Raw genomic sequence first — 10,899 nt, 5'->3', positions numbered from 1 at the left:
CAAAAAGATTCAGTTGTTTCCTGTGCTCACTATAGTATTAGAAAAAATTAAAATATCATCAATATATACACAGCAAAATTGTTTATGTTTGCTGAAAATACTGTCCATCCAACGTTGAAAGATTTGAGGTGCGTTGCATAGATCGAAAGGCATAACAGTCCATTGCTAATGGCCTGCTGGTGCACTAAAAGCAGTAAAGGTTTAGAGGTTTCATTTAGCATGATTTGCCAAAAACTTGACTTACAATCAAATTTAGAAAAGTATTTAGCATTTTTTGCTAAATTAATTAAAACATCTTTATGAGGGATAAAATAGCCATCAAAAACAAGATTTTGGTTTAATTTCTTGTAATTAATAACCATACGGGGTTTACCTCATTTAATCTCAGAATGGTTTCTTACCATGAATGCTGGACTGGTAGTTGGTTCTATCAGACCTTTGTCGAGCAATTCTGAAATTTGAACTTCAAATTCATCTATATCCTGTTTTGTATAGATCATTGGTTTTACTCGGACAATCTCTTTTAGAGACTAAAGAGTGAGTTCACAGTATCTTGGACTGCGTTTCCAAAGCTTCAATGGGTCTTCACTGAAGTTTTCCTGCAAAATTCTATAAAGCCAATGTTTTTCATGAATAGCTTTAAGTTCAGAAATATGTGTTATTTCTAATTGAAAACCATTATCACAAACATGATTGTACTTGGATAATAAAGGGACATCTATTGATTTTTTGTCAATAGTAAAAACAAGATATTCAAAAAAAACTGAAAAAGGTAAATATTTATGTATAAAATTATTTCCTAACAGTATGTCTTCATGCATATTAGGAAAACATAATATTTTAGGTATAACAAATTTTTATCGTTTAGGGCAACAGGTATATTTTTTGCCTTTAGGTTAACAATAGTTTCTTTACCATCGATACCTACTATTATTATAGGATGCTTCATAGGTTGCCATTTGGTTGACGGCAAAGCATTAGGTTGACAACTAGAGATTGTTGCTCCTGTGTCAATCAAAATATTCAAACTCTAGGGTTTATAGTTTTGAAAATAAAAATAACCTTCAACATAAGTATAATATCTTACCTTGTTGGCAAATGATATCATTTCATAAGAAATACGAAAATTATTTATAGAATGAAACATTTTAATATCTTCATTTCTAGTTTTTCTAGAAGAAGAGGTATGTGAATTAATCACAGAATTAACAGAATGATAATGAGTTTGATTATCAACTGTACCTTGGTTGATTATCTTAATGCTATAGAGACTCTTTATAAAGAACATAAAGGCCTCTTTCTTAAAAACAAATATCATTATATACTCAACTATGACACAACCATTGCCAATAGTGAAGAAGCAAATAGTGATATTATAGATGATAATTTTGAAATTCTTGCTACTAACCCAGTAGTCAAGGATGAACCACCTTCATCTAATGAAACCACATCTGATGAAGAGGATAGTTTTGAAGATCAAACAGATCCAGAACAACCAGTCTCCTCAAAGACTCAACACGTTCTCCTTTAAACTTTGCCTTCTCTAACTCCTCCATGTTTTTCAACAAGAAGACATTTAGGTTTCTAAGGCCTCGAAGGAAGCATCCTTCTTCGTAAGCAGCACCTCCTAGTAAGCATATTCTCCACCTTGGCTCACAACTTTTCCCTCTTGGCTCGCAGCTTTTCCATTAGTAGCCTCGCATGTTCGTAGAAACCCAACTTGTTAGCTAAAGAGTACAAAAAAAACAAGTTAACCAACCTACTTCACGTAGCAAAACACAAACATAATACTTAAGAAATCATCCAACACTTACCTTAGCAACCAAGCACAACTCAACCTACAGATTACTTATGATTAGGAATTGCTGCACCTTTTCCCTGGCAAAATGCGAGAGGCTGGTCATGGTTCATAAACATACAACTTCAACTAAGAAGAGAGTAGTGGGCCTATGGTTGATTGTGATGAAGTCAAAGGAGGACATTATGTCCAAACTCTCCCCAATATATCCTCCAACTAAGGCAATAGCTCTCAAAGTGGCCTCCAGCTACTCATTTATATGCCCACTGGCACTGGTGCTGACCATCATTGATGGAGTGCTAACAGCTGGTGGAGAAGACACAATAGTAGGAGTAATGGCAGTGCTGGCTGGAGCAGTAACTGTTAAAGGCTTAGGCATAGCTATTGAAGGCTTAGGCAGTGATGAAGCAAATAAAGTAGGGGGTACACTGACCATATGAGTCTGAATAGTCATCGTAAATCAGGCCTATTTGTGGGCACTGCATTGCTGGGTGTCCTGGAGCTCCCACTGCTTGTTTCTTTATAAAAAGGGGACTAACATTAGGGACATCTTCTCTTTTTGTTTCTTTTTGCTGGAGCACTTTTTATAACTTAAAAGCACAATCCATTTGTGTAAAGCAAACACACAACAATTAAGAATCAGTTAACTATAAACAAAGTCAGCAACATATAATATAAATACCTTCAAAAGAGGCCGCAGCACTTGGCACACAAAACCCAACCCCATTACCTAACCCACTAGCACTTCAACACTACCATCCTCCACGTCATCACCTTAACTCCCTTTAAGACCTACACGTCAGCAGGGGCAGCCACAACTAGTCTTTCCTCTAACATCTACTGCACACCACAAGCAGGAGGACCTTCTTGACGAGTCACAGATTTTTTAGACTTGATTGCTGCCATTTTCACTTCTATACTAAAAACAAGTTCACAATCAAACAAAAACACAACCAAACAGTTCTATATTCAAACAGTCCCACAATTCTAACTTCAATTAACAATACAAAGAACTTACATTTTTTACCTTGAAAAGCCCCTTCTTCCTTGTCTTTAGGCTCTCATTCCTTGTCATCTTGCCCTTCCTCCATAACTTCATGGACAGTAGTAGCAAAGTCCTGATCCTCACCTAGGATGAGGCTGTAATTGTGAATGTTCTTATAAGAGGATAGATCAAAGATAATACAGCATCCTTCAATGTATTTTCTTATTTAGCCTTATCATCCCAAAGCTCAAAAACCTTCTCGTTAGCACACTAGCATAGAACCGTTTAATCTTGAAAGGAAACCGTACGTTGGGCAACTTGGTATGAGCCAGTACATATCTGTCGTATAATGCATGGCTATTGAAGGAGGTCCACCATGCACGACAGTGCATGTGCTTGAAGGTTGTAGGGCTACCCATTTATCTCCCTTAGCATATACAACACTAGAATGACATTAACTAAGGACACCCATTTCTTCAGCCTGCAGTAGATGAAATAGGTCACCAATATCGCCCACGCGTTCGGTGCTATCCACGAAGTAGCAAAGTTGAAAGTGGCTAGCATTGGTGGAAGAAAGGATGCAGGGATAGATGGAACCCATGTCGAAACTTATGCAGATAAAACCCTGCCATCCCTTTGTTAGCCCTAATCTAGCTGATGGCCTCAATACATTGTACATGGAGTTGCTTGGGTTGAAGGTCACGTGATCCAAAACCTATTCTACCATGTTCGATGTTGCATTGGAGTATTAGGTGTCTCGTGGCCAAATCCTTGGAACCAGATCCTCAGGCACCTCCACCATTTCTTATCCTTCCCTTTACCAGCACCAAAGGCAATCACGTCAGATAAAAGAGCCCGCACCTCCTTAATAACTATGCTGCACCCGTACCCTCCGTTATGCTGTGTCCCTTGGCCCCTATCTTCCTTACCCTGGGCCTCATTTCTTCTACCTTGCCCTAATTTACCCCTATCTTGACCACTAGTGATTGTCACCGATATCCTTATACCTTCGTTGTCACTAGACTTTCAATAACTATTCTTTTTTTTTTTTTTTTGCCATTTTCCATACAAAAATCAAATACAACAAAAACCTAAACAAATTTGCTTACCTATAAAAATCTCATAGAAACAAATTAAGACAATCAATAGCAGAATGAAGCTCAAATATAGAGTTCTCTCTTGAAGGCAATATAAGAAGTCTAAAAATATTCTAACTTTGCTATATATACCTAGCCAAACGATATGATTGAAATGACACTAATTTGAACCATTTTAACTCCAACCAACCCCAGTGAAATGGTATCAATTTGGACTATTTTAACCAATTGCAAAACAATCCAAATTAATCTCCTATTAAACCCGACCCTTTGGTTACCCTTTTTTCAAAAAGACACATACATTCCCTCTCAATGAACCGGCACGATTTAAACTTTAAATCCATTAATTGTGCCTAATCACTCTCAAACCCTATTGCACCATGTGTCTTAAATAGCCGCATAATTTAGGAACCCAGACACGTGCCTTATATCGCACCAACAGACGAGCTTCATCTACGCGCACTCAGCCCAATGAATCAATATTTCACATTAAAATTTTTTAAAGTCCCTACCCACTATTTTCTGTATCTTGATAAAGCACATAGCTCGCCAAAACAGTATCCTTCACCTTGTAAGGACACAGCATCAGCCCAGCTCGCCAATAGAACAACCCTTGCCTTACTGGACACATCATCAACACAGCTCTCCCACAGAATGCCCCTTGCCTTATGGAACACGTCATCACGTATCTCGCCAAACAAAAATTGCCTACCAGCCAAGCATTTTTTTTGTACCCTTATCAATGGTCTAAAGGCGGTCATTTTATAACCCCTTAGACATAGGGGCAATTCTTACACCTATTTATTCAGTTAAAATAATATCAACACTCTTGATTGCCTAACCAACACATGCCCAATTATCACGTTACTAACAGTAAGAGTCAACATCTAGATCTCTCACCGTAGAACTAGCTCTCCCTTCGCCAAAGAAAGACTCACCGATGCCTCGTACTAATGTTTTATGGATACATCATTTTAAAATTATACATTTGACTTTTAATTTATCAAGATCATTAAATATAATATTTATTTAATTAAAATTATTAAATATAGTTTATAATTATTTATATAATTTTTTTTAATTTTATATAAATTTATCATCAATTATCAATTATCTCAATATATTATATCTTTTTATATCATATATAAAATAAAAAAAAAACCCAAGTACGAATAAACTAAGCATCTCTCACATTAAAGCTTCTTCACTATTATTTACCTATCTTCTCCTTCATTAAAACTTTAAACACTTTTAATTAATTTGAACGTCGAAATATATCTCTAAAAATCAATTTTAACACCTTTTGATCGTGTTTTTTTGGCTAAAAGTCCAAGTTCCTACTTTCTCGACTTTCAGTCAACTTTCGTCAAGCTAAGCACCCAAAAATACTATCAATAATTTTCATTAGTTTAAAAAATTCTTAACATCCAAAATTTTATATTATAAAATACTATGTATACAAAATTTTATATATTATTTCGTGTATATAATTTTTTCATATTATACAAAATTTTTTTCATATATATTATTTAAAGGGTGCTAAAAATCACGCAATGCGAGTGAGAAATCGTCAAGCGAGTGGCTAATAAACCACTTTAATGCCCTCACTTAATTACAGGTTTACACTACAATTGACTCGGCAATATTCCAGATTTATTGTGAAGGTTTTTTTTTAATTTTTTTTGGGATCATGTTTTTAATAATAGCCAGTAATTATATAATTTATTGATAAAATATTAAAATTTTAATTTTAATGACTAAAATTTAAATTTTAATAATATAAATATTAAAAAAGTTTTCAACAATAATCATTAACGAAAGAAAAATCAAAGAGTTTAAATTATTGATTGGAATTCATGTATAATTTTTTTAATAAATATATATAAGAGATTTGTGTACTTTAATATAATTTTTATAATTTTTTATCATTCAATTATAAGTAAATTTATAATTTATTTAAATCAAAATAATATTTTTTTTTTAATATTTTTATCCAAAACTTTAAAAATATGTATAAAAAATTAATTAATATAAATGAATTTCTCTCCCTGTATATATATATTCAACCTAAGGAAGTGATTAAAGGTAAGCTGGCTAATATCATGGTACGATATATATTCTAGGCTTAATACGGACAAACATGGAGTTCAATTCCAATTCCGAGTCTAATTCCTATAACGGGAGCTGGCAAGCAATAGCAAAACCTCAAGGCTCGAGCTTCTCGTGAGCAAATTGATTGATGGTACTTGGGCAAGGTGTCTGTCCATTTGCTACCACTTGTTGCAACAAGGGCCCTGTTCACTTTAGATCTCCAATTGCTTCATCAATAATTTGTCTCTGCCTAAGCTTGATTGTCAAATCGTCTCTAGCCAATATATACATATATATATATATATATACAGTATTGTCTCTCTGGAATCACAATTTTTTTTTCAATAACTCAAAAGAATATAAATTGATTTGAGTTTTTTTTTTAATAATATATACATGATTGATGATTTTTTTAGGTGCTTATTTATAATATTATGTATATAATATTGAAGGATTGATTAATTTTATTAAAAAAGATGTCTATTAAAACATTTTGAAGTGTTTAAAAAACTTTTTCTTAAATTTTTTTTATTTTTACCGATGAATTTATAAATTTTATCAATAAAAAATATGTCAATAAGAAAATTTTGAGGTATTCAAATAAATTTTTATTAAATTTTCTTATTTTACACTTGAGGGTTCTAGAAAATTTTAGGAGTTTTTAAAAAAAAGTTTTAATTGTTTAATTTTTCAATTTTTTAGAGTGTCCATAAACACCCTCAATTAAATATACCCATGTATATATTTCCTAGTTCACCTATGAAAAATTTTTTCATTTGTAACGTTTCAAAAATTTTCATTTAGAAGATCAATATAAATTAAATATATTTAATATTTAATTTAATTATTAAAAAAGTAAAAAGATATATTTTTTTAGGTTTCCTGTATAATTATCGTTCATTATTTAATTTAGTTAATTAATTTTCATTTCCATAACATTTTTAATTATTTTTAATTAAATTAATTAAACATATTTTATGAATGAAAATATACATATAATATCATGAAAGAAAATGAATAAAATAAAAGGTCAAATTATGCCAATAATTTTTATGCTCTATCAAAGTTTAAAATTTAATTCTTTTATTGTAATTTATACAAATATAGTATTTATACTATTTTGATTTGATAATCTTAGTTCAATTACTAATTTCATCAAATTTTACCATTAAAAATTCTACCATGGTCATTGACTTGATTATATAGGTATTGACTTTGTTGATATGATGTTGACTTTGCTGATGCAACAATTGTGATAGATGAAATCAATTATCAAATTAGATAAATGGCCTTTATACTTGTACAAAATTTGAACTTTAGTCATCTTAATATAATTCATAAATCTCCCATTTTCGTATAAGTTGAATTTTATAATATTGGTCCAATATTAATGTTGTCAATTACTCCCCATTAACTTTATTGACGTGACTATTGATTTTGCTAGTGTGAAATTTGTTAGTATATACCTTAGAGTCAAACGAATAGGATAAGGATATATTGTTATTAATGCATTCCTATTACTTATTATTCATGTGATAAAAGGTTTTCTTTCATCATTAGCATAAGAATAAGGAGTTATTAAGATGCTAAATAGATGAAACTCATGAAACACAAAGGCCTTGCAAGTGAATTGTAAAAGGTTACAATTATGACATTCTTATTTATCAAAGTCATGCTCCTAAAATTGTTCATGGTTATTATATTGTTAAGATAGGGCGTCAATAATACTTAAAGACTGGTACATGTTAAGTTTCATTACTTAACCGATCTTATAAGTTGAAATATAGGGATACTTGAAGATAACATGTTGGTGCTTATTAGAGAAAAGTTTACTAAAAGTAGCCTACAATAATAACTGCATTTGATATTTTACTAAAGTGTTTATGAGAATGTTCTCATATGTCAAATGTGTAACTAGTTCTTAAACTTGAGACATCAAGTCATTTTATATATGTATCATTATACTTTGATTTCAACTCTATGTGTTAAAGCTCCTGACGCCTAAAAGAAATGGTTTTAGGTATGGTTTGAAACATGCAAAGGTGGATGAATGGTTAGAAGAGGATTCATCACCGCAAGTGAAGAGATATATCTTATTTTACTTGGTTTTAGACAACACATAAAGTCTTCTACTGAAACAGAATGAATTTAGAAGAAATGGTTTCTTGCTAAATTCATACATTTTGAATAAAAGCTACAAAAACTAACATGAAAGATTTTCATGAGTAGACACTATACTATACTCATGCCTTTCGGATATATAATGAAAGGATCGAATTACATTGATAAACTATACATTGATAAACTAAACATTGAAAGGTTTGTTGAGATTATATTGACTGTTTAAAGTTTGGGTAGTCATCATGTATGGCTAGATGTTGCTCATGATCTATGAAAATAATTTGATTATCCTTACCTAATTTGGATTTATATTCATTGCCAACATATTAGAAACTTAATGGGTCACACACAATAATCACAATTAAATTTGGGATACAATTGAGTAGTACCTAATTGAATAAAAACTAAATATGTGAAGTATTTAATTGAAAGATCAATTAAATCAATGGGCCAATTTAGAATTATGGGCTTTGGAAAGACAATGCTTATATATAATTATTATGCCTATGACGTATACCCATATAGGCATATAAAAATATACAGCTACTACCTTAATTTGTGGCATTATGTTTCCTTCACTTATTCTCCTATTTTCACACATCAAAAGAAAGAGAGAAAAGAGTTTCTCCTATGAAAGTTTGTCTAAAGAGGAGTTTGAGCTTTTGATTTAGACCTATGAACCACGCTGTTAGCATAAAGGTTCCTTGTACCTTAGAGAAGGATTTAAAATTATGATTGCGTGGATCATCATTGGAGGCCAAACATTTTGGTGGGTTAAAGTCTTAAGATTCCTTGGTATTCAAGCAAATCAATGACTGATCTAACTTAAGATTACTATATCTTTGAGTTAAAATATGATTCTAATCATATGAATTATTATAGAATTGTTTTTAACTTCAATTAGTGTTACCAAGTGATCTTTAGAGGTTTTAATTTTGTTTGTTTAAATTTATGGTTTTAATTTTACTTTTGTTGTGCATGAATGTTGTGAGAATATGATCTAAAACCCAACAGTATTAACTTTATTGACGTAATAACTTAAATTAATGGAATCAATTTATTTTGCCTAATGTGACTTTTTTTGGCTAAGGGATCAATCTTTCATAGATGAAAAACTCTAATTAATAAAATATAATTATATTAATATTAATTATAAATCAAAACATATAAAAGAAAATTTATTTAAATAAGTAATTATTATTTAATATAAGTTTCTTTAAAGTTATTTTTTAATATAAGTTCAATTAAAAAGTTTATAAGTGTTTTAAAAACTAATTACCAATAAAAATTACATTGCCATCACTTTCGAGTTTATCTCAAACTCTATCTGTTTTTATATTTAATAATTTAAATCTAGAACAAAGTTATTTTTATTTAAATAAAAATAAATAAATTATAGAGAAGACATAGATTGTTAGAATTTATTTTGTTTTGGTATATTTGAAATGGAATAGCATAAAAATCTGAAGCAAAATAGAGCAAAGGTAAATTTCGAAGAACTTTTGATTTCAATTTTTTTTTTACTTGAATCAATATATGAAGAAGGATCTCAGTTGGAAGAAAACTAACTCCAATTTGGTAAATCGAAGTCTAAGTTTCTTGAAGTATTAGTAACCCTTTTAATGTCATCACTTGATCTCTCATATGATTTTTTCTCTTTGATTTGATTAATAATAAAGTGAAAGTTTTTTTTTAATTAATGCCATCTATTTTTATAAAATTCGAGCTTAAATTGAATAAAATTTAAAAATAAAAAAATTGATCGATCCTCTAGCTTATATGATCGATCCATTCTTTAACAAAAAAGTTCCTTAAAGTTTTCTAGCTAAAAAAGTTTGATCCTTTTTCAAATAAGATTGATCCTTTAACCTAAAAAATGTCACAACAACCAAAATAAATGAATTTTATCCATCCAAGTTGCTATGTCAACAAAGTTAACATTATGTTAGTAAAGTCAACAACTATATCAGCAAAGTTAACGAAGAGTAACTAATCGATTACTAATTAGACTAATTATCAAATTCAACTTGTATGAGGATGGGATTTTTATGAATCCAAAGGGACTAAAGTTCTAATTTCATGTTAGTATAGAAACCATTTACATAATTTGACTATTAATTTTTCTATCCAAGTTACTACATCAGCAACGTTAATGTCCACATCATTAAATCAATGGCCATATCAACATTTTTAATGGCATAAATTTGATAGAATCAATGATTGAATTAAAATTATCAAATCAAAATAATACAAAAATTACATTTGTATGAATTAAAGTAGAAGAACTAAATTTCAAATATGAATTACTATTTTTTGGTAAGATGGTTAGGGGTATTCTCCAAGTTTTGTTTGGATTTATTCTCCTCCTCGAGTGATTTTAAAAGTGCACTTTCCCACATCGACCTGATGCATTCAAGATTTTACTCTTAAGAATGCTCTCTCACAAGCATTAAACCAAAGAGAAATGAGGATATGTATAAGTCATGATATATTGCTTATTACCAAATGTGAACTTCTATGATATGTAGCTTATTACCGAATGTACATGCTTAGTCTTTATTACCGAATGTATAAGTCAATGGAATAACATAGATAACACCTTGTTAATGAAAAATTAATCATGTTAAAATAGCACTATTTATTGTTAAAATATCATTTATATTACTATATAATATTTATATTACTAAAGCAATAGTATATGTTGATTATTAATTAAATAACAAAAATTGTTATTTATTTATATTTATTATTAAAATATTAAAAGAATTATATTTTTTGTTATTAAAAATATGATTAAAATAATAATA

General features: G+C 30.2%; 1 long non-coding RNA gene across 1 annotated transcript; it reads right to left on the bottom strand.

Moving 5' to 3' along the window:
- Positions 1-227: 227 nt before the first annotated feature.
- Positions 228-2,316, bottom strand: LOC149515633 (uncharacterized). The gene is made up of 3 exons (XR_016326254.1): positions 2,232-2,316; positions 1,815-2,146; positions 228-1,727 (listed from the first exon to the last, which is right to left on the bottom strand). It is a non-coding gene; the product is annotated as an uncharacterized LOC149515633 (long non-coding RNA).
- Between the last annotated feature and the right edge of the window lie 8,583 nt (positions 2,317-10,899).

Source organism: Durio zibethinus, chromosome 12 (assembly GCF_047325235.1).
Source record: "Durio zibethinus cultivar Kanyao isolate XHJ-2024 chromosome 12, ASM4732523v1, whole genome shotgun sequence".
In the NCBI taxonomy this organism is placed as follows: Eukaryota; Viridiplantae; Streptophyta; class Magnoliopsida; order Malvales; family Malvaceae; genus Durio; species Durio zibethinus.
This window is presented reverse-complemented; position numbering and strand designations above follow the sequence as displayed.